This window comes from Wyeomyia smithii, chromosome 2, assembly GCF_029784165.1.
Source record: "Wyeomyia smithii strain HCP4-BCI-WySm-NY-G18 chromosome 2, ASM2978416v1, whole genome shotgun sequence".
NCBI lineage: Eukaryota > Metazoa > Arthropoda > Insecta > Diptera > Culicidae > Wyeomyia > Wyeomyia smithii.
This window is the reverse complement of record NC_073695.1, coordinates 53,923,140-53,944,762: the sequence shown is the minus strand read 5'-3', so window position 1 is coordinate 53,944,762 and position 21,623 is coordinate 53,923,140. Positions and strand designations below refer to the sequence as shown.

The following is a 21,623-nucleotide window of genomic DNA, read 5'->3' as shown; positions in this document are numbered from 1 at the left end:
AATGAAAATTCATTGAAGGACAAGACAATAACTTTTTTATAATGATTTTGCCATATTCTTAAGCTTTTGTTCCTTAAACGGAAGTTAACGCAACAACCCTGACTCGTATCGTTATACAATTATTAATGTATTTTTGTTCCTTTCTTCCGAATTTATGGGAATTGCCTATTATTTGATAATAGAAGCAAATTTATTTAAAATATGCAATATTTAGATTGTTAAAACAGAATATCTTATTGTCAATTGTAAACAATACGATTGATTTTTTACTTATACTAGACTTATTTGAAAAAAAAAAATCTTCCAAATCGCGTAAAAATAATTTGCGTTATTGTAAAAAATCGCGTAAAAAAGCCGCGTATAAAAAACCGCATGAGAATAACTCGCGTAAAAAAAACCCAGTATATTGCAATTCCAGCCTCGGGAATATTCTGTTTAAGTAGGAACCATATAATTTGGGTTCTGTTTGAGTTTAATATTTGGTTTTAAAAGCGTTCCAGTCAAAACTATAATACGCACGCCATGGACTGTTGAAAAAAATTAAAAATGCATCTTTTTTCGCTATAAAAGCGCTAGCATTTAAGTTAAGGAAAATGCTAGCATTTTATAAATACATTGCTGAATTTAAATATCATGACAATTTCAGTTGTAAATTTTACACCTACTTGATAAGCCTCGTACTTTAAGATGCAGTTAAACAAAGTGATCACAATAAATCAAATGTCTCTGGTCGCAGTGATGAGTCCACACAGAGGAAAAAAAATAAACAAAGCGAATTATTGTAGGTAGTCCTTCTTCTCAGGAGTAGGACTACCCAAATCACAACTGTCCGATTTTTCTGCACCAAGCACGAAAGGCTTGTTGATGTTTGAATTTGAAATATTACCTCAAAGGACATTAGCATGTCAACCTGGTGATGCCTAAACAAGATTTATTGTCTTGAATTTGTTGTTATCTGAACTTAAAATACAGGTCGGACTCGATCATCCGGAGTTTTGATAAACATTTCGCTCCGGATAGTCGAATCCTCCAAATCAACCTATTTTTTCAAATTTTTAATATCTCTCACCTAAAACAGTGAGTTTTCTATGTAATGTATGTACTAACTGGGGAAATAGTTAATTAGAAATTTACGAAAAATATAGTCCAGTAGGTGAGACTCGAACCCACAACTTCTGATCTCCGGTCAGATGCGTCTCCGATTACACCACCGCAAGACGTATAAGTCGGCCTCGCTAAATAGCTATTTTGTATCGCTTGCACACAGTTTTGGCCATAGCACCAGTTTTGGCCATGATGGAATAAAATTGATAATTATGAAGAAGTATCTTGAATTACTCCTATTTCGAAGTCTTCTTTTGAAGCTGCTGATGTTATTCGACAAATACATTACTTACTTAGCAAACAAATATGCGTATTTTACTTTTAATAAAGGAACTAATTACACTCTCCCAGGTTTACTGTACAGTCTAACGTTTAGGTAATTTGCAAGCTTTTTTTGATAGAGCATAATCTTGTTTAAGTTTGTACATTTCTATAGCAAATTTTGTTACCAGCATCAGGCACAACCTTTAACAGCACATGGATAAAAAAATAGGCAATCTGGTATAATTTTTCTCTGCAATATCAAAAATAACAAAAGCTTCCAAAAACGATCAATCCATTCTTGGCCACATATCAAAGCAATTCCATAATTCATAATCCTGATATTGGCCATATGTAAACAAACCCAAGATAACGTATTAACATTGATGCAAAACATGAAAAGCACGAAGTTTTTTGGGCTGTCATAAGATATCGCATGAGATTCGTGAAAACACAAAACTGGTTTTGGATAAGAAAGATTGTATTACTACAGCACCGCTATTTGATGTAATTGATGTAATATATGTAATGTAATATATCCGTTCAGATTATTTACAAAACTGTAACTTCGGTTGTATCTACCGAAACTAACGCTTCGGACTTTCAACTATAGTTGGTTAATAATACGAATAAGTTTCTATGTGAAAAAAGCAAAGAGCGGAAGCTCATTATTAAAGATAAATGACAGAAGAAAAATTAACGTAGATCTATGATATGATGTCAGTGTTATTGAATATCCTACTCAATTTAAATTAAATTCTAGCTCGAAGTACTTTGCACTTAGCTATGTGTGAATATATTATTATTATTTAGTTTGATTAATAGATATACTGGCCTTATAGTTAGTTAAATAACGAGGATTTTCTGCTGATAAAATATATCTACATGGTATAGTCAAATTATAAAATAAATTCGTGTGAATTCAACTTTTTCGCGAATTGGCCAAAATAGGAGTCCCGAGTGGCCAATTAAGAAATGCTATGGCCAAAATAATAAAATATATAAACAAAATAACATAATTTTACTATTTATACTCAATATTAGTGAAAAATACAGGCGAGTTCATCCGATTTCCACGTTGAACTGATTCAATTACATATTTTTCGAAGGAAGCAGGCCAAATATCTTTCATTAATAACATACTATGGCCAAAACCGGTGTTTTTACCCTACGTTATAATAATTTATGTTATATTGATTATCCCGAAGTTGTAAACACGAAATAAAACCCACCATAAATTCAATAGGGTCAGAATTCGCGAAACGAATCACTAAAAATCGCGATGTCTAATTTTTTTCGAATAAGTATTAAAAACTTCAAGAGTTTTACTCGGGAAGTTGATTTTCAAATCTTTATTTCATTTGAGTAAGTTTTGAAGTTGTTATAGTAATTTGAAATTCAGGTCAATATTCTTTTCGAATGGATATATCTTTGAAACTATTGAAATTGATGAAATTTTCACACCGATACATCGTAAGTTGTAGTTTATGAAAATATTTTGTGGAGATTTTTTTTCAATAGTAACTATTTAAAACAATATGTAGAAAATGTTCTGGGGCACTGCAAAATTTGAAAAAATCACAAGTATTTTTGACAAAATTTCGAAACTCTTCTGAGAATTTCGAGCTGGTGTTATTTTTAGTTCAAAATATATGGGCTTTTAAAGTTGGTGCCGCAACGTATTTTCAAGAGAGAAACTCTTGAAGTTTTTAATACTTATTTGAAAAAAATAGACATCGCGATTTTTAGTGATCCGTTTCGCGAATTCTGACCCAATATACAAAGTCAATCATAATGAGATGAATGGACAGTTTTAGCTTCGAGAGATTAGAGGAAATATTTTCCAGAAAATATTGAATAAAATATGATTTGATTTATGTATTCATCTGTTTTCGTTATTTTAAATATTAAGAAGAATTGAGGTGTTACATATACAGACCCTGTTCGATTTTGACAAAAGTTATAGTTACTAATGGGCTACTTTGCGGATTTCAAATCGTTATTGATTTTGCTTGATGAGTTTTGGTTCAATAATCTGGGAGTATTCGGAACACAACCGGAACAGGCCTACTTGTGGCTCTAAGTACTGTATTAATTATGACCATTATATTACAGGAATATACGGCCAAACATCAGTGCGTCTTGAACTGTCCTACAGATCAGACGTTTTTTCGGTTGCTTGTGGACTGGTCTTTGACTGCCTATAGCTTCAAAGTTTGTGTTTTGTCAGTGTGTCTTTTAAAGACTACCTGAAAGTTATTTCCCATCAGTCTTTCTCAAGACTACCTACTTTTGAATTTAACATTTGTTTTAACTATTTTCGTATCACCTGAAATGGCTGGACGGAAAAAGAAACCTCGCATCGCTGCGGGGAGGAAAAGAGAGGCATCTCTTTCTGACACTTCGAGTGTGTGTAGTGACAATCCTTTTGATATTTTGCCTGAGCAAGAAGCTGGTGAAATGGAAGTTATTAATAATGAAACTATACAAAATATAAAATCTTTAAAAAAGGAGAAAGTTCCACCTATTGTGGTAACTATTTCTTCTGAATTTAATATATTCAAAAAGGAACTTTCAACGTTTGTTTCTGAAGTTAAAGTTACCTATCAAATTGGCCGTAGAGGTGAATGCCGCTTATTAGCCGACTCAGTAAAGGGTCGTGATCGTCTTGTTCAGTATTTAACTGACAAGATGTACAAATTTTTTACATATGACACCAAGAACGCCAAGCCGTTCAAGGTTGTCTTGAAAGGTCTCACCAACGATCAAACCGTTGATGAGATCAAACTTACTTTAACAGAATTACTTGGCATAGCCCCTACCCAAGTAATTCTAATGAAACAAAAATCACGAGGCGAAAACAGTCAGAGAACTGGAATTTCCCTTGTTAATTATTTAATTCATTTTAACCGCAATGAGGTTAACAACTTAAAATTTTTTGAAAAAGCACATGCTTTGTATAATGTGCGTGTAAAGTGGGAAATTTATAGGAAGTATGGCGGAGGTGAAAAGCATATCACCCAATGCCGTACTTGCCAACGTTATGGCCATGGTTCCAAATTCTGTAACATGGACCAAAAATGTCTTAATTGTGGAGACTCTTCTCACAAAAAGGACACATGTCCTGTGAAAGAGAGTAAAAATTTTCGCTGTGCGAATTGTAACGGCAACCATATGTCAAATTTTTATCAATGCCCAGTCCGTTTAGCAATTGTTAAGGCAAGGCAAGGTAAACAAAATTCAATTTCTCAATTAAAACCAACTTCAAAACAAAATTCTCCAAGCGTACCAGTGACGCATAGTTTACCTACTCCTTTGCATACCCGTTTAACTTATGCACAGGTTACAGGTAGTTCGAACATTATACCGCCTAGTGTTGGTAGTTCGAAAATGACCGTTAATATGGGTAAGCAAAACACGCTAGAAAATAATTGTACACCTATCACTCCAGCTAATATTGCTACCGAAAATATTTTTTCTAATGTCAACTGCCTGGGGCCTATTACGGCAGGTAAACTTTCTTTTTTGCAACAGGCAATGTTCGATCTTATGAACGCCATGTTGCAGGCAAAATCAATGTTTGAAGCCATTCAAATAGGCACAAATTTTACTATTAAAATTGTTTCTAATTTAAAATTTAGCAATGATTTTAAATAAAACAATTAAAATATTAAATTGGAATGCTCGCTCATTGAAGGCCAATGAGAATGAGCTTTTTAATTTTTTAACAGTAAATAATGTGCATATTGCGATTATTACTGAAACATTTTTGAAACCTAACATAAAATTGAAATATGATCCCAATTACGTGGTTCATAGATATGATAGGATTCAGGGTTCCGGCGGTGGAGTTGCAATTGTTATTCATCGCCGAATTAAACATCGTGCTCTTCCCCATCTTGAGACGAAAGTTATTGAAACTTTGGGAATTGAAGTTCAAACTGAACTTGGGATTTTATTTATTGCCGCAGCATATTTACCATTTCAATGCACACGCGAGCTCAAAAATTATTTTAAAGGTGATTTACAAAAACTCACCAGAAATCGTTCGAAATTTTTCATAATCGGCGATTTTAACGCTAAACATCGTTCATGGAATAATTCTCAAAGTAATTCCAATGGCAAAATTTTATTCAATGATTGTTCTTCAGGATACTATTCTATTTTGTCTCCGAATAGTCCTACATGCTTTTCTTCTGTAAGAAACCCTTCAACAATTGATTTGGTGCTAACAGATCAAAGTCATGTATGTAGTGATTTGATCACACATGCTGACTTTGATTCTGACCATCTTCCAATAACTTTTTCTTTATCACATGAATCAGTTTTAAACCCTATGAGCTCTGTTTTTAATTATAACAAGGCTAATTGGGAAAGATACAAAACTCATATTGAGAGAAATTTCAATAATGAGCTTGATTTGCAAAACGAAGTGAGTATTGATTCCGCTTTGGAAGCACTTAAATGTGCAATTGTTGATGCCAGGAATTATTCTGTTCCAAAGGCTCAAGTGAAATTTGATTCATCAATAATTGACGAAAATCTTCAACTTCTAATTCGTTTGAAAAATGTCCGCAGACGTCAATATCAACGTTCTCGTGACCCTGTTTTTAAAACTATTTATAAAGATTTACAGAAAGAGATTAAACATAGATTTACTCTTCTGAGAAATCAAAATTTTGAGACTAAAGTTGAAAAATTGAAACCATATTCAAAACCATTTTGGAAGCTGTCGAAGATTCTTAAGAAACCTTCAAAGCCTATTCCAGTTTTAAAAGATGGTGAACGTTTTCTTGTATCCAATGAACAAAAGGCTCAAAGACTTGCTCAGCAGTTTGAGAGTGTTCATAACTCAAATTTGAATTTTGTGAGTCCAATTGAAAATGAAGTCACACGTCAATTTGATTTAATTTCTTCCCAGAATTTTTTACCTGCAGAAATAATTGAAACTAACTTGAATGAGATTAAATCAATTATTAAAAATTTCAAAAATATGAAAGCACCTGGTGACGATGGAATCTTTAATATACTAATCAAACATCTCCCTGAGAGCACAATGGAATTTTTAGTGAAAATTTTCAATTGCTGCTTCAAAATTGCATATTTTCCCAAATTATGGAAAAATGCAAAAATTACTCCCATTTTAAAACCGGATAAGAACCCAGCTGAAGTTTCAAGTTATCGACCAATCAGTTTGCTTTCTTCAATAAGTAAACTGTTTGAGAGAATTATTCTTAACAGAATGATGTCACACATCAACGAAAATTCAATTTTTGCAAATGAACAGTTTGGATTTCGCCATGGGCATTCCACAACTCATCAATTGCTCAGAGTTACTAATATGATACGAGCTAACAAATCTGAAGGTTATTCCACTGGAGCTGCTCTTTTAGACATAGAAAAAGCATTCGACAGTGTTTGGCATAAAGGTTTGATTGCGAAATTGCAAACTTTTAATTTTCCAATTTTCCTAATCAAAATTTTAAAAAATTATCTTACTGATCGAACTCTGCAGGTTGTCTATCAGAATTCAAAATCTGATAGGTTTCCTGTCAGAGCAGGTGTACCTCAAGGTTCAGTCTTGGGTCCAGTCCTGTACAACATATTCACTTCAGATCTTCCTGATTTGCCTCCAGGATGCACAAAGTCATTGTTCTGCGATGACACAAGCATTTCCGTAAAAGGAAAAAGTCTTCGTGTCATATGCAGTCGATTGCAGAAAAGTTTAGATATTTTTTCTTCCTACTTGCAAAAGTGGAAAATCTCTCCCAATGCTTCTAAAACTCAAATGATAATTTTTCCGCATAAGCCTAGGGCTTCTTTCCTCAAGCCAAACAATAATCACGTTGTCAAGATGAATGGGGTTATTTTAAGTTGGTCCGACAAGGTTAAGTACTTGGGACTAATTTATGATAAAAAACTTATTTTCAAAGAGCACATTGAGAGTATACAAGCCAAGTGCATCAAATATACGAGATGTTTATATCCTCTCATTAACAGGAATTCTAAACTGTGTTTAAAGAACAAACTTTTGATTTACAAACAAATTTTTAGACCAGCAATGCTTTATGCTGTACCGATCTGGTCAAGTTGCTGTTCAACAAGGAAGAAAACGCTCCAAAGGATTCAGAATAAAATTCTGAAAATGATTTTGAAGCGTCCTCCTTGGTTTGGTACACTCGAATTACATAGACTTACTGGTGTTGAACCATTAGAAGCTATGTCAAATAAAATTATTAACAATTTTCGACAAAAATCGTTGCAATCCTCAATTGTTACGATAAGCTCTCTTTATAGCCAATAAGTTAGCAATTAAGTTAGTTGTAAGTTTACTTCCCCTTTCCTGACAAGTAGGTTTAAATCCCTACGAATGATAAGTCCTAATTGCGAAAGCAAACAAATCCTAACAATCAAAATTACAAATTTCTAACAGTGTTGAGAAGTCACCATTTGTGATTGGACACACATACTCATTATTTACTAATATTTATCATAAATACTTAAGCTACTAACAAATCCCCCCTTAAAAAAAAAAAAAAAATACGGCCAAACATCATCGCCAACAAAAAATCATAATACTTTGCTTTTGGAGATTGTTGAGTAAGAATTGGCTGAAAGAACGACGAGAAAATTGTCAAAAATAAACCGTCTAAGGCGGCATCCATAAATTACGTAACGTTCATAGGGGGAGGGGGGGTATCCTTGAGCGTTACGATTTGTTACACAGGGGAGGGGGTGGGGAAGGTGAGTTAAACGTTACGTAAAGAAAAATCTCTGGAGAGATTCTCCAAAAACGAGCATTTTTATCAAGGAAATCCTTCTGCAGCGTTACGTAATTTTTATGGGGGGTGGGTGTTGGCGTTACGTTTCGTTACATATTGGGGGTGGGGGTCCAAAAATCGAGTTTTTTGCGTTACGTAATTTATGGATGTCGCCTAAACAGAACGGGGCTTGTACCGTTACAATTTTGATCAACCTCGAACCTCCCAATGACTTGGAAGACAAAAGTACGTTATAGAAATACAGAAAAAAATATTCCGGATAATCGAACCATTTTCTCCGGATGAACGAGCCCCGGATAATCGAGTCTCCGGATAATCGAGATCGACCTGTATTACCAACAGACACACTAGCTTTCCTATATAGCTGGTGTATTGATGAATGGTCATTATGATGTTAACACATCGGTAAATAACAAACACCAATATTTAGGTTTTAATATTTCACTATTAAATAAAGAAAAGAGAAGAAGCCACGCACTGTTAGAAAAAAAGTGGGCCATATTGCTGAAAGTGAGAAGTCAAATTGACGTACACAATTTTTTTATAGTTAATTTAATAAGGAATATATAAAGTTAAAATAGGCTTTCAAATTAAATTGTATTTTTTTTAAAACAAAAAAAATGATTTAAGTCATTTATCTTCTATTCTGGTTACCTACAAGAAAACGTGGCTTGCTCAAAACACAAATGTGCTTTCCATTCAATGAATGTCTGTGTTTTTACCATGCCTTGTTTTTTGAACTATGCAGTTTGTAATAAGTAGTATATCAGTGATGAAACGAAATAAGTAACTTAGTTGGGTATCGTAACCATATACAGCTAACCACCTGTTGGCCGTCGGGTAAAAATTAAAACCCTAAGCGTTTGTTTCAAATGGTATAAGACACGCATGAATTGTAGTTTATCAATCGCCATCATCCTCGGAGGGTTGCCGTTTTTTTGTTACCCGTGTTTAAGTGGGATATCTATGTCTCATTATTATAAGCAATTTTGACTTGTCATTCGAATGTGTAATGACAGAGACACGTTTAAAAATAATTACACGTTTATTTCGTGAAACAATGTTTCTCGAAACAGTAATGGAAACACCTTATTTGTAACTCAATAAAATGTTCCAATAATTATAATCGAGGTCATAAATTTCCCAGCGTGTGGGTGCACCAGAGTTTAAAAATATATTGCGATTGTAAAATTTTTTATTTACGATTCTCCCATTCGTTACTTAATGTATCGCATGTCAGAATACCAGAAAAGTTATTGTTACAGTTGTGGATGTGGATGCATTGTAAACGGTTTTGTCCGAGACACGCTGCAAGCAATAACAACAACGGCAACTTCAATTTGCATTTTAATCAATTTCAACCGTGCGAATATATTTATCTTCACAGCGTACAAGCAACGCAAAACATGTCCCGTTTTGTATGGTCCAGCTCTCGATGGGCCAGGACAAGGTTGGCTCGGTGCTGGTTGCTGGCGCTCTTCTGCATTGTATGCAGACTGCAGAGTATGCAGCAAACCGGTCACATCGACGTTTGTTCGTTTTTCTTTCCGCCGCTTTCATAAAAAATATTGACAGTCTCCGACAGCGTTATGATAAACACGTCGCCATCATCATTCCAATTATTAAAAATGAGCGCTCCAATCGTTATTTTGTTTTTCGTTCGTGGACAGCGGGCATTCGCGTTGTTCAATCTACCCCGCGTAGTTACAGTTTTTCGTTGAATACAAATAATATTTTAACTCGGAAAATAGCTGATGACAATTGTATAGTATGATATTTAGTTTATTTGGGAATGCTTTCAACAGCAGGCATCATTAATCACTCCGATAGTAAAAAGTGAATAGTTTTTTTTTGGGGTTGGGAATTATATTTTAACGCATTTACTCCAATAACATTTCATATTAATCGTTTGATTTGTGTTATTCTCAACACCCAAAAATCTTTTCAACTTTCCAAATGTCCATTCAATTTAAAATACGAGTAAATTCAATAAAAAATGATAATAATTTCAATAAATTTTTTTATGCAACTTTCATTTGAATAACGAAAGTAAATCTCATTCAGTGTATTGTCCTATCTTGTCGTATTCCTTTTCTATAGAACGCCTTAAAACAGAAAAATCAATTTCGCCGCAGCACCTCCAGATACTTAAAACCTTTGATGATTTTCTTACAGATGGAGCTTTACGTTTTTATGCTTTGTTCACGGCGCAGAGTCTTTCGAAATTCCATATTGGTTTGAAAAGTAGGTAGGTACGTGCAGCAAAAAAACATCTTTCCCAGAAATTTTCAATTCCACATTCGATTGAACCTCCTAGATCCAAGTCTCATGAACTAGAAAGGCAAAAGAATAAGCGAACTTTGTTCCAGCTGGGTATCGACAATGGCACTCACATGCTTATTGTTACAACACCGTCACATACAGCACAACAAGAATAGCAGCACTGTATTGAAAACTAAAGGACCTTTTTTTCTTCCCCGGTATGTTTACCTCGGGTAAACTAAATCTATCGAAAACATCCGGTAAAGCGAACCAACTTTACTGAAAGTACATCTCGAAATAGGTTATTTCACCCGTTTGAAGGGATGAAATAAATAGTACTGTTTTATAGCACAGCATCCATTCTGTGCGATGTGAAATATTGCTCTGGATTGGTCGCATTGGCTTCGGTGGAAATTTATGCGAAACCAACCAACAACAGCCATGCTGGTTTTGTACTATACTTCCCATTGTAACTTTCTTATTGCAGAGCGGTGAAACTGGACGAACGATTAAATTGTTTATCGTCTGGAAACAATAACTGTCTTCTCCTAAGGAGGTTCATTTGCGAAACGATCGATTCACGGGTGGTCGTTAAGAAGCCTCTGGTCAAGTTATCAGACCTATGCAAACAATACTACTTTCACTTTATTTTTATTTATTTGGGAAGATTTTTTTATGATTTCGAATAATTGTTGAAAAATTAATTATGAGATCAATAAAAGTATTCAGATTAAATATTAAATGTTGCAAAGGACATCGGGTTTTGGAACATAATATTCGTATGAGAAAGGCCAGTTCACCTGAATGCTCTAAATATTTTCCAAATTTCTGACTTGAAGCGCCATGTCATTTCTATAATGCATTAATGCTTCACCAGCATAACTGGACCATATGTCATTAGCTCGTAGTCGTTTTCGGCTACAATAATTATATGGAACTCTCACCAATCGAAAGCATTTCACCTTTGAAAGCGGAGATATACTTTCCTGCGGACAGCGATGTCCACCATTTTGAAAATTTAGGTGACGCTGTGTTGTCGGTCTGTTCGCTGTTGCCTTGCACGTAGGTGTTGTTCAGTTCAGGCTGCTCAGTTTTATCACATAAAAATTTAATTTCTGAAATGGTCGTGTCTTGCAATAACCTCCACTTTCGGTAGGATTATTCACCAACACGTTCCAAACGGGACGTAATTCACGCTATTACGATAATGAAAAATACACTTTTCGAACCTTGAACCATTCTAACTTCCATTCATCCGCCGCAAATCCCATCGGAAAATGTTGGTTAAACCACAATATTTGTATATATACAGGGGAGAGTAACTTTCTGCTGTATAGCCAAGTATAAAAAATTCAGTTTCGCTACGTAGAACCTTGGTTTTCTCCATGCTTTATAGCTATAGCTCTGAACCATTTTGAGGCAGCAGCTTTTTTAGTCCAACAAACTCAAATAATTTCAGTAGCTACCCAGAACAACATCGATAAGTTGAATCAAGATGGATTGCAGCTGTGCAGTACTGTGAGTCAATGAACTTTTTTATTTTGTTTTAAATAAAAAAGGGTTTAAAATTAAAAACTAATAATTAAATCTATCATTATCTATAAAAATAATAATGCTTGAAGTACTGGGCTCAGCATCTGCTGAGCCGTCTGTGCTAATGTTTATGCTACCAAAAAAAATCTGTTGATGCATAGCTGACTTAAATCAATATATACAAATCGTTAAAAATACAGATACACGATTTTGATCTCCTGATTCCTTCCCCTACTGCCGACTACCGTGAAAATTGGCACATCGAAGGTAAAGGTTGCCTAATTAAACATTTCCCTCTACCGTGTAGTCCCCAGGCGCTGCCGAAATGTGTGTGCGTGTGTAAGCAAAATGAAGGTCGCAAAGCGTAAAAAATTCAAATACACAAATAAACTCTAATTTATCTTAGCACACGCGGGCAATTGCGGGTAGTTGCGGTTACACCGTGCGCTGCCACGGTGGTGACCCGGTGGAGACGATGGAGACGCGAGGTAACTGCTGGATTATTGAAGTGGGCAACAACGACGGCAGCGTGAGAAAATGTTGAGCGGCTGTAAAATATGCTTTCATGTGCATAATCAAAATATTTTTGATTACCCGGTTGAATGGATCGCGTTTGGAGTGGAGAAGAATAAAACAAACTCAGCACGGCTGAGTGCGATTGATAAAGCTTGTCTGTCTGGGTTGATTAGTCGGCTGCAGTAAAAGCAGTGAATCTCACAAAAAATCGAACCAATGATAAACAAACATTGAAGATTTTTGAAAACATTGAATAGAAGAGATCAAAGGGTTTCGTGAACCTTTCGTGAGTCATCTTCATTCTAAAAGCCTTACAACACTGTACATATGTTTGCGAATGTTTCCTTTTAATACGAGTTTTGGGAAAGAGCCAAATAGAACCCGTGGATACATTCTAACACTTTCAGTCCATGCAGCCGATACAGATTTGGTCTGCGATAAAAGCTAGACACTATGTCTGCTCATGTGGTTACTTCGAAATATATACAATGACTTACAAAACAGTAAAATATTTACATCTTAAACTTTTTTATAGGTCAGCACAGATTCCAGTAAAGCTTTAATCCATTATTGTCGCACAGAAGACTGTATCGAACGACACAGCGATGTGAATAGTGCTCTCCAGAAGCCAGCAGCTTATCCACCCCGATGCAGATCTGAAAAATTACTCCATTCTACCGCGGGGCGCTTCTTTACTGTTCGGCATGTCGATAGATGTGCCCATTTCCGCTCATGCTTTTTTTACTTCTTTTCTTTCGTAGCATCCTGCTGCTGCCTGTCATACTTCGAGAGCATCCGTGTAAAATATCTGTGGATATACGTGCTGACATATACCCACAGATATACTCGTGCTATCAGTGACAAGCAGATAGTAACTGGCATTTTTATGCCCTTGCTGTCGTTTGATTGCAGAATATAATTTTATAGCGTTTGGCATGGTATGGAGAGGGATTTTCGGTTCACTTTTTGCTCTTTGATTTACCACTGTATAGTGGAACATTGTACTAAATGTAATTTAAAATTGTCAAGAAAAGTGTCCGAAAGTTGTTGAAAAGAAATAAAATTTAAAAAACAACATTTGGGCAGCAGAGCAAAAATTTATTTAAGATGAAAACTATCGATAAGTCGTAGGAAGGTCCTTAGTTATGAAAATGCCTTCCAAGATTATCGAAAAGTTATTCAACGGATATTGCAAGCAATAATTATTATGACTACTCTGGTCAACTCTGGCCCTAGAACTCAAACAGAAAAAAAAGATTATATAGTATTGGACAAAACATTTGCAACTAGTCTCATACATTCATCAAACTGTTTGTATAAAATCTGCTGAAAGTCCATTTTCGAGTTTATCTCAACAAAATTAAGCATTATCCCTGAAGAAAAACTAAAAAATTCACCCAAAATTCAAATCACAGAAATTTTTCTCCTGGACAAAACAATTGCAAATTTGCAACAACGTTTAATGAGGGAATGTTAGCATTCAATATTTCACAAATCAAAAATTTTTTTTGCAGGGCGCCGAGAAAATAATCCGGCTTCAACGGCGCGTCATCTGATTGTCCGACTCAATACAAATTCTTCTGCGATTCTTTTTGTACCTTGAAGGATGATTTTTAAGGATCTTTTTTAATGCTCATTATATTGATCAAAGAGTCCTCCCTAGAGGTGGTAGAAAAAGGTCTGCCTTCCTTGTGTTCATCTGCAATTAGGTTGATTCCTGTCTACAAATACTACAGTATGAGAATGAATGGTTGCAAATGTTTTGACCAACACGAAAAGTCGCTCGTCAAAAAAGCTTTGTCGGTATAACTGTTATGTACAACTGATCGTTTACGTATTTGAGCGTCGGACATAAATTACGTAATGCTAACAATCTTGATTTTGGACCTACTTCCCCCTATGTAACGATAAGTAACTTTCGATATTATTCCCCCCCCCCCATAAAATTATGTAACGTCGAACATCCTGACCCCTCCCACAAACTTTCAATTTCGAGCAAACATCGCAGTAAAGTAACTGTCTCTACTACACCCCCCCCCCTCCATTCCCCCTATGTAACAACAAGTAACGCAGTTTCAACACCCCCCCCCCCCCCCTACTTACGATACACAATTTGTGTGCGACGCCTTGGAATATACGTAAGCACACCTGGAGGCACCAAAATGGAGAGGCCTGCTCTCAGATTGACTATGTTCTGATTGATGGACGGGACTTTTCAGACGTAACAGACGTGAGGTCGTTAGGGGACCAAACGTTGACTCCGATCATTATCTCGTGGTATCCAAGATTCGTGCCCGATTGTCCAACGTGTTGAAATCCAGAACGACAAGATTGAGAGTGTAGGAAGACACCGGGAAGCTAGAGCTGCACGACACTATTGACAGAATTGAGAGTGTATTCTTGCAGAGGCGGAAGGTTGCTTCTCAAGGCACGATGCGAGAAGCTTCTACAAGAAGATTAATAGAATCAGGAACCGAAACGTGTCAGCCCTTGTCATGTGCAACGATACGGAGGGGAACCTGATTACCAATAGAACAGAGATGGGTAGGCGTTGGTAGGAACACTTCAGTGTGCTGTTGAATGGTGAAGAAAACAGCGTAGTCGAAAGGAACAGGATGGTGATTGCGGATGATGGCAAAGCTGTGGACCCACCATCCATGGACGAGGTGAAGAAAGTAGTTAAAGAGCTGAAGAACTGCAAGGCAGCTGGTAAGGACGGGATTCCAGCCGAACTTTTTTAAGGCGGGAGCGAACAGCTGTATCGTGCCTTACACCTGATCTTGCTGAGAGTGTGGTCCGATAAAGAATTACCCTTGGACTGGTTGGAGGGTCTCATTTGTACGATCTACAAAAAGGCCACCGTCTGGACTGTAGTAATTATCTGACCTTACCTCTTCTCAACACCGTTTAACCAATTCTCTCCCGTATTCTGTTTCATAGACTGGGGCCTTTGTCGGAGATCTTTGTTGGTGAATACCAATGTGGTTTTCGAGGGGACGCTCCTGCGTCAGATCCTCGATAAATTCCAATAATTCAACTTGCAGACTCACCATCTGTTCATTGACTTTAGGGCAACGTACGATACAGTTAAGAGAAATGAATTATGGCGAATTATGCTCGAACATGGTTTCCCAACCAAACTAATTAGGCTGATACGTGCCACCCTTGAAGGCTATACATCATGGATAGCCGGAGAAATATCGGACTTCTTCGTGACGTTAGATGGTTTGAAGTAGGGAGACGGGTTGTCAAACTTATTGTTTAACATCGCATTGGAGGGTGCTATAAGGAGGGCTGGCGTGCAAAGAAGCGGCAGAACGGCATCATTACGAAGTCTCATATGCTCATCCTTAATTCTGCCAAAACGAAATCTGGATTCGGCATTGGATCGATAATCAGTCTGTCGCCGTAAAAGTAAGTAAGTAAGCCTTGTGTAGGTCAAAAATAGACTGCTACGCCGTCAATATTGATGTATCGATGAAACTGCTTTACAATGCTTTACATAATTGGACGATTTCTGTTGTTGTTTTTCCAATACGGTAACTTTTTAACCACCCGTGTGAATTTTGATGCCCTTAGCCAGCTCGGAAGTGCGTGAAGTCTTCAGAGACTTAAATGAAGTTTTCCCGTAGGTATACGTAGAAGTGACTAACCTGGTGAACAGTTACTCTGCAGCCTTCTGGCGCACTTTCGAGCTGGCTAGGGGCACCGAAATTCACAGGAATGGTTGAAAAGCTATAATTTTCATTATTTCCAGTATGAGCTCCAGGGTTTTTGTTTGCTTTTGTCGATCAATGTTACCGTTGATTTTGGCAGAAAATAGAATTTAAATGCGACCTTGACGTAAAATTTATAGTGGACCGTTTTTGAATTATTTGAGTAAACATTTAAATATTTCATTCAATGCGTAGGCATTTGAAGAAAATCCAAACGTAAAACACCGTTTCATCATAGCAAAATACGAATTATAACTCAGAAGAAAGGTTGATAAAATAAGAAGATCTAGCGAGAATTGACGAGAAACCTTGAAGTTGATTGGTAATCTTGAAGAAGAGCATTGATTTTGGATTGCCATTTACAGATGACACCGAATCGTTCTAGTTCTCATGTTATTCTCCGCTCCAGACACACTACAAGCAAGCGAACAAGATATAACGATCATGCACACACGCTGCCAGCACACTCACAGCTATTAATCGTGGCGTGATGGCGGGAAACAACCGTGACGCGACAGATTCAGACAAAATCACTAATATTTTCGGACATGTCCAGCAATACTGTGCGATCCGCCGGTTGGTCCATCTGCTGTGGAACGCTGCGATCGAATGAGTCGCCTGCTCAGTCTTGCTGAATGAAACCAACCGGACTAGTGATTTGCTTAAGCCGAAAGCAAATTCGAAATGCCAGCTGCTCTACGCTCCGACTATTTAGGTACACTATTCTGTCGATCTTTTTAGGCAAGCGACTATTCATGGGATGTAATTTTCATTTCAACAAGGCTTGACGATTTTCAATAGTACAATAGTTCGCATGTTAAAACAACGTTTTTCTTCATTTGGGCGGATGCGTGTATAGTTTTCCAATCGATTGTTGCAAGAATGAAACTGACTTATAAGCATTTAAAAAGGACAAATTTCGTCCCCTTTCCGTTAATAGATACCCAATTTTCACCCCTATGTGGTAGGCTAAAGAGAAACGTAGTTCTACGTCAAAAATTTTCACAGGAAGAAAACATGGGTAATATTAGGAAGAGAAGATAAGGAAAGAACAAAAAATTGTTTGAAAAAACCTAAACTAATCCACCTAGCGGTCAGACCCAGCCTTTCTCAATCAAACTTATTATTTGTAGAAATAGATTTACATGAACGCTTCAATCCAATAAATGTGAATTCACTTTTTGGGTACTAAAATAATGATGTTGTAATTGAAGTATAAAATATGAAATTTAACGTAATGTAAATGCTCAAGAAATAGCGAAATAAAAGAAATGACTCTTAATTTCGAACAATTCAATCACGAGCGATACCGGGAACATTCAAATGGTACGATACCACATTCAAATTATATTGAGGCCACATATATTGATCAAAGCAGGTATAGTTTTAAATAGCCTTTGGATTTCTTTTCTTTCCGTAACTTTTGAACCACATATCAAATTGTTATGAAGTTTGTTATTTGTAAGTTTGAGAGATGACTCGTTCGTATGACACTAGTTATGTTCAAATAAGTCGTGTAGTCGTGTAATCTTTGAGAAAATAGACTTTCGTTGTTTTAATAACAATTTAATACATAACGGTTGCTTATTTCGATTATAATCAAATTAAATGGGAACGTATAGAGCAGCCAAACTTAGAAACTACGTGTTCAATCATAATTCATCAGTTAACCCTTAACTAACCCGTTCATCTGATAATTCTATTGATCAAATCGGTTGTGTACTTTCTGAGATAATGAAGTTTTGTGATTTTCACAATTCGGTACATTATAGACGAAGTTACAGTTCGATTACAGTAAAATTCAGTAGGGTGTTATGAGTCAGCTAGACTTTTCGTTTGACACTAACTTCGTGAAAATCGGTTCAGCTATCTCTGAGAAAAGTGAGTGAGTTTATGTATTCTTCGTAATATGTTTCATAGCTAGATTTCACATTTTTAAACATAACAGGCAAAGTAATAGTCCGATTGCAAAACAAATCAATAGGGTCTTATGGGGTAATTAGACCTTCCAAATGACACTGATTTTGTGGAAATCGGTTCAGCCATCTCTGAGAAACATGAGTGAGATTAAACACTCTCCCGAATGCGTTTCTTTAAATAACTTCTGAACCACACGTTCAATCTTCATGAAAATCAAAAGTTAAAGGTTTTATAAGTAGCTCGTTCATTTAAAACTAATTTTGTCAAAATCGGTTGAGTAGTTTCTGAGATAATGATGCTTCGTGATTTTCACATTTTTAAACATAACCTCTAAACTAAAAATCCGATTGCAATAAAATTGAATAGGGTCTTATGGGGCACCTAGATCTCTCATTTGCAATTAATTTCATGAAGATCGGTCCAGACATCTCTGAGAAAATCGAGTGAGATTGGAAGAGCGTTACACACACACATACACACACACACATACACGCACACACACATACAGAAAATGCTCAGCTCGTCAAACTAAGTCGATTGATATACGAGATTCGACCCTATGGAGCACTTTTATACCTTTGGTTTTTCCAGTAATTGCTATACCTTTCTAGGAGAAAGGCAAAAACATTCAATATTATTACAGATTCAAAAAGTACAATAAAAGAATGGTGTATAAAAAATTTGTTTGCTTTGTTTATATTACTTCAGGAAGTAATAATGTAGTGTGACGTTACATCGCGCGAAAACATTGAGGTGTCTGACCTTGTTCTCTGAACCTAAAAAACTTTGACTTTGAACCCCTCCCCGCAAAAGAGGGAGGCTCATGCAAAGACAAATTGTTATTGTATCTTTAAGTATCGCTTACACGCTTGATATTACATGAAACAGATTTTAAACAAGTTAATCCAACGTCGAGATAAACCTGTCTAAGTAATGTAGGAGGATTGGGGCAAAATTGACATGTTGCTTGCATTTTACGTGGATCAGACACCTACCATTCGAATTCTAAGATTTTTTACTCAATATAAGGCATAATTTGACTACCACTTTTACCATTAATGCTCATACATACTCGATATTATTTCGCTTTGTGCAATATACTAAAACCGTGCCAAAACCGTTTTTGTAGAATCACCGTTTTGAGCTCTGTTTTTTTCAAAGATGGGTAAGAAAATGCTTATATGTGGACAAACTCTTAGAATTTTGGTATTTGGCTTTAAAACAAAATGGCGTTGAAAAACATTAAAAATTTCCGATTTCTCAAAAAATCAAAATGGCGCCACTGTTGCCCCTTAAGGTGAAATGTGTTCAACATCGGGGAAACTTGTTTTTGCGTCAAAATACATGAAAAAAATCATACATAGAAGCCAAAGCAGAAGAAAAAGTAAATTTTTGTTGCACTATGTAACGCAAAAAAAGGATTAAATTCAATGAAAAATAACAACAAAAAATGACATAAAATAACAAACCAAGCAAATCGAAACAGTAGAAGTAAAAATAAAAAGAAGAAAACGATGAAAAACTAAACAACAGTTAGAAAATTGGCAAAAGTGTGTAGAATATTACCGCTGCTTAATTGAAAAGTGACATTTTTCTCTATTGAGGCATTCCATGGAAAATAGGTGAAACAATTTTTTAGCATGTCAATTCCGATTCCGCTGAAACTTTTCATAGTTGTTCCTTTTTTAGAAAGGCCATTTTATGATATCAGTTGTTCATGTAGACTCACGACTACTGTTTCTGCGCCTGAAGAATTTGTATATCAGAAAAAACGGCTTGTTTGATTGGAATGGTGTATTCTGCAAAGTTGCAGGTAAAAAATTTGCGGCTCTAGGAAAAAAATATATATGCACTGTAAACAAAATTCTGTACCAAATATTCCAAATTATAATTATTTTGCTTCAGAAGAAAAAATAAAAAATGTCATTGGGTGTGGAATAAGCTAACTTTGAATGAAACCTGAAGTAATATTTTTCCTTTTTGCTAGAAGAAAATACAGAAATATCCTATTGATTAATTAAGGTTGGTAATGAAAATCTGGGCTCCGTTTTGGGTGTAGCAAACCTGTATTGCTGCATCAAAGTTTACCTCATAAAGCTGTTACGTCGGCTTTTTATTAAACAGCATCTATTATTCAACTTTCTCGTCGAGAAAAACGTGTATTTTTTTAGATCGGCTAAGTAACTTGGACCTAAAAATTGATTAGAAATATGTTGGAAATAAAGTGAATATGAGAACAAAGTATATTTTTTGACATTAATAGTGTGAGGAAACCAAACGGGTTCTCCTCTTATTTCTTTTGCTGTGACCAGCGAAAAATGTTCAATAATCTGATATGGATATTTAATACAGTGAAATCAGGAAAAAACTTACAGTTACATATCATCAATCAAGCGAAAAACCATTTTATCCGGAACGAAATGGGCTTACCTCGTGCCATTTGATTTATAGCTGACAGCAGAGGAAATCGGATGGTCCAAAACAGTGCGAAATCCGTTCACTATCGTTATCCTTTTTTTATGTGCTGCTGTTCGTGTGTTGTCAACAATGCTGTCTATCAAGGGCACAATATTACATCAACTGCCGCCCGTGGCTGGTAACGAACACAGCAGACAGCAGACTAACGAGAATCCGTGTCAGTATGAGCAGCTGCCAGGGCGATGAGAGACCATTTGGAAGGAGGTAACCTGGGGCGTCCACCCGTCGATAGATGTCACCACCCCCCAGCGAACGGGTAAACGACGAATGATTATTGCTCCATCGAATGTACACACACACACACATACACAAGTGCACACTTATAAATCACCCAGACGGCTTCAACCGAACGAACTGTGATTTTGAATCGCTGACATTTTCCGTACTTTTTCTGCGCCGGAGGTAAATCAAAGCACTGCACACGTTGCGATTACACTTGCTCGTGGAACACTTGTAGGAGAACTTCTCGCTTCAGCAACGTTTTTAGCGCATTATTCACACAAAACGCCACCAGCTATAGGAGGTAAGTGTGAACGAAGAATGTGATCGTACTTTTTCTGGGGATCAGGAACGCTTTAACAGCACTTTTACTCGACTTTTAGAAACGATTGTAATCTCCCTGCAGATTATCCGGTCGTTTTTTTGCTCTCTACAGCACGTAATTGAAATGGACAGTTCAGGTGGCAAATAAAAAATCGTTCACTTTCAACTTTAACGAAACCACTAACACGTGCCACGTCCTCCGCTCAGCACACAGAACATTTATTTCACTTTTTGTTATCCCCGTTCTAGATTTATATTGAATGTTATCATAACCTAAGCATTTTTTTGCCTTTTGCACTTTTATCCGTTCGCTTCTCACAAATATTATGCTTCGTTCGAGTGTTCACTTAGCACCGTTATCTTCCAGCCGATATTACCTCCCGGTTAAGGGTCTCTATTATCTCTCAATCTTTCACATTACTGCTGACGGAAAAATCGTTAGCTGTAAGCCAGTAACCAGCATGTTCTTACTAATATTTCCAACTGATTAGCTCGAAAGTTTTAACCC

The 21,623-nt window shown here is 36.2% G+C and overlaps 1 protein-coding gene across 9 annotated transcripts in view; it reads right to left on the bottom strand.

Annotated features, from left to right (window-relative positions):
- Positions 1-21,623, bottom strand: part of LOC129724004 (uncharacterized) — a 338,375-nt gene that overhangs the window by 273,219 nt on the left and 43,533 nt on the right. For 6 of the 9 annotated variants that reach the window (XM_055678583.1, XM_055678574.1, XM_055678576.1 and 3 more), the window contains exon 2: positions 20,525-21,535. The exons of 2 other annotated variants lie outside the window; for them this stretch is intronic. The gene's annotated coding sequence lies outside the window, so the exon portion shown is untranslated. Of the gene's footprint in view, positions 1-20,524; positions 21,539-21,623 lie in introns of all 9 variants that reach the window. One more of the 9 variants, XM_055678575.1, reaches the window with a different exon arrangement.